The following is a 3976-nucleotide window of genomic DNA, read 5'->3' on the forward strand; positions in this document are numbered from 1 at the left end:
CTGGGAAGCAAAAATTACCCTCCAGTTGGGAACCACTGCATTAGACCCTGCTACCATGTTGAGCCTGGCTGATGGCAGAGGGAAGCTCAGCAATACAGGGGAGATTCAGTAGCCAAAGATGAGTTGATCTACAGTTAAGATGAGATAAACAGTTGGCATCAAGATTACATAATCCAGTATCTCTAAGAGGGTGGGGGTCTTGACTCCAGAATGCCAGGCAAAAACTTCTCTTTCAGTATGAAACATATGGGATGAATTGTCCTTGAGACTAAATGTCCAATGATCAAGACTAGATAGCTGGGGCCAGCTGGGTGGCTCAGTGGTTTAGTGCATGTGCTCCGCTTCGGTGGCCCGGGGTTCACAGGTTCGGATCCTGGGTGCATCCCACCGATGCACCACTTGTCAAGCCATGCTGTGGTGGCGTCCCATATAAAGCAGAGGAAGATGGGCGTGGATGTTAGCCCAGGGCCAATCTTCCTCAGCAAAAAAAGAGGAGGATTGGCAGTGGATGTTAGCTCAGGGCTAGTCTTCCTCACTAAAAAAAAAACAAAAAAATAAGACTAGATAGCTATATCTGGGCCAACTGAACAGGGAAGATACTAAGTCTCACTCAAAGGGAAGATAAAAATCTATTCGAACAAATATCTATAAGTTATATGTATGAGATAAGGGAAGATATTTTAATAATATTATATACTACTTATTGAGTGTCTACCATGTGCCAGGTACTTTACAAACATTATCTCACTTAATCCTTACAACTTTGTGAAGTATTACTATCCTCATAGTACAGCTAAGGTTTAGAGGAGTTAATAACTTGCCCAAGGTTATATGGGTAGTAAGTAAATAAGCCAAAGTTCAAACCCAAATTTGTCTGACCCCCAAAACCTTGATCTTTCTAATCACCATGCTGTCTTCTAAGGTGTGATGAGAGGACATGATGTGAAGGAAATTTCAGTTTCAGTAAGGGGTAGAGGAAATGAGTAGGGTCTGGCTAAAAGTGGGATTGTGTAAGGACGAGTCTTTACTCATATATTCAAAGGTTCTTAGCAAATATTTAATAAAAGTTTGTAAAATAGTATTGTATTTAATTCTGAGATTATGTTTGAGGGAGGCAGTGGTGAATGCTGAATCCTAAATATGAAAAAATTTTTTTCCCTGTTCTTAAAGAACTCTCAATCTAATATACCAGATACAACTAACAATTCTACAGTATAATAATAATATTTGATGTGAACAAGTGCTATGGGAGCTGTGGGTTGATGCTCAACCCTTTTCTAATCTGAAAAAGCTGGAAAGCTAATAAGTGCCATTTCCCAGACTCCTTTTCAGTTAGGATTCCAGATGTGATTCAGTTTGATGAATCTTGTGAGAAATGAATTCAGAACTGAGTCAATGTGAGGAGAGGGAAAACATACATGGAATCTTATTTGCTTGTGTGGATTTGGCAGAGGTGCTGTGTATGATTCTGGAGCTAGCAGTTTCCTGTAACAGTAGCAGCAGCAGCAGCAGCAAAGGTAATGCGGTTCTATGGTGCGAAACAATGGCAGCAGCTTCTGACAGCAATAGTAGTCAGAACATTTCTAATCATGGGAGATATAGAGTGCTTGTGAGGGCTGGAGGTTGTTCCAAGGAGGTGGACCTAGAGCTTGCTCCTCTAGTTCTTTTGTAAGTACTCAATTCCTTGTTTTGAAATCTCTTTTTGCCTAAACTAGACTGGATTCTGTGTTATGCAACTGAACACTGATTGAAGCAGTAGTAAGAAAAGTTGTTAACAATTGACTTTCCAGGAAATGGGAATGTGGAATGAGTTATCTGACTCAGATGTATTTTAAGACAGTGAGGACCTGGTAACTATTAGTGGAGACTGGCAGTCCATGATATACGGTGGAGAAACAGTTATTTAAATTATCACCTATGGACTACTAAATTAGTAAAATGTAAGCCAGAGACCATCTCTGCCATCACATGGAGTCAGTCTCTCTGGGAACAAAGACAACAGAGGAAGGCAGAGCCAAGAGATGGCAAGGCATGGATTCTTATTGACATGATTTGAGTCCCTGGATCCAGGTCTATCCATAGACTTCTCAGTTACATCAGAAAAATATATTCCATTTTTGCTTAAAAAAATTATCATCTGGGCTCCTCTGGAATGAAGTGCCTATTAAAGGCAAGGCTTTGTGGATGAATTGGCTGCTGAGTTAGACCATTATGGAAGGCACAAGGAATAGAAGGGCACGGATTGTGCTGGTTACTTCTAACTGTGCTAGAAAACTTAAAGAAAATTAGGCTCAAGATTTCAAATTTTTAGCTTAGCGCATTTTTAGAAAACCAGGGGTTTTCTATGATTGCCCTAAAAACATCCCTTATCTCTTATAGCCACAAGTCTCCTAACACACCAAAAATTAGAAGCAGAATCTTCTTCAGTAAAATGCTGAATCACCACAGAGGAGAATTAACAGCCTCATTTGATCTCTGACGTAGAAATTAGGGTACTGACTGTACATAAAAGAGAGGTACTCAAAACGCCGCTGAGTGTTCTCTGTCTGCAGAAGCAGCTCCCTTCTTCCGCTGGTCTTACCTTTCTTGAAAACTCTAAAGACACTTTATGATAACTGGTCGCCAAGAAGGCCCCAGCAATTCACACCTCTTAGTATTAAATGCCCCTGTGTAGTCCCCTCCTACAATGAATAGGGTTGACCTGTATAACCTATAGGATATTGCAGAAAGGATGGTACGTGACTTCTGAGGCTAGGTCACAAAGATATTGCACTTTCCACTTTGTTCTCTTAGATTTGGGGAAAGCCAGATGCCATGTTGTGAGGACACTCAAGCAGCACTATAGAGCAGTTCCACATGCTCTAGCCACAAGTGAGGTGAGGAACTGAAGCTTCCTGCTAACAACCAGCACTAGCTTGCTAGGTATGTGAGTGAGCCATCTTGGAAGCAGATCCTCCAGTCAAACCTTCGGATAACTGTGGCCCCAGATGACATCTTGACACCAACCTCATGAGAGAAACTGAGCCAGAACCACCCAGCTACGCCATTTCCGGATTCCTGACCTACAGAAACTGTGTCAAATGCTTGCCATTTTCAGTTGCTAAATTTTGGGTAATTTGTTATATAGTAATAGATAATGTACATCTCATCTTGCACAGGGATATCAATTTTCCTCCTTTTCTACCCTATCCCCTCTCACTAACTCCAAATCTATAAATTGAGTCAGAACTTAGCGTGCTCTAGGGGACCAATTATAAAGTAAATTTGGGAAGAGAAAAATTACATGCCAGAAGAATAGCAAGGTTTTGCTAAACTGCATTAGCAAAAGGCTGGGAAATATGTGTAGGAATAGATTCTGAGGGTGCAAGATCAAGGAAAGAAGAATTTATTGTTAAGAGAACACCAGATATTTTGGAGTCAATATACTAGTTCAGGTATCTAGGAGTGGTCTAGTTATACTCAGCTGATTAATTAAAAATAGTGCAACTGGTGACCAAAATTGAATAAAGTTTGGTTGCCACAAATTTCTTGATGTAATATTGAAGACAAGCTCCAAAGGTTTGTGAAGAAAGCAACATTGAAGATGGTTGTTTTTTGTATTGGATCATCCACCCCTGACTATGACCCCAGAAGGACCTAGAGCACATCTTCTTTTCACCCTATAGCAAGAAGAAATAGATCGATGAGAAGAGCAGAAGCATCCCTGAACATTACTGTAATGGCTGTCCTCTGGGGATAAAGGTTGCATGTGTTACCACTGAAATGAGCTTTCTAATTTCAATGATGGTGAAGGATCCTGAGGTGGCAGAGGTCAGGTAGCAGAATATAACTGCCATAGACACAGTGGGCACAATTACCAATACAAAGCTGTATCAGAGTGGTAATTGTAAGGTTTGACCTACAGAGATCTTTGGCAGTGGTTAACTGATCAGTGAGTTTCCAGACCTAAAATAGATGGGTAGCTCACTAAGGACTC

Source organism: Diceros bicornis, chromosome 7, assembly GCF_020826845.1.
Source record: "Diceros bicornis minor isolate mBicDic1 chromosome 7, mDicBic1.mat.cur, whole genome shotgun sequence".
In the NCBI taxonomy this organism is placed as follows: domain Eukaryota; kingdom Metazoa; phylum Chordata; class Mammalia; order Perissodactyla; family Rhinocerotidae; genus Diceros; species Diceros bicornis.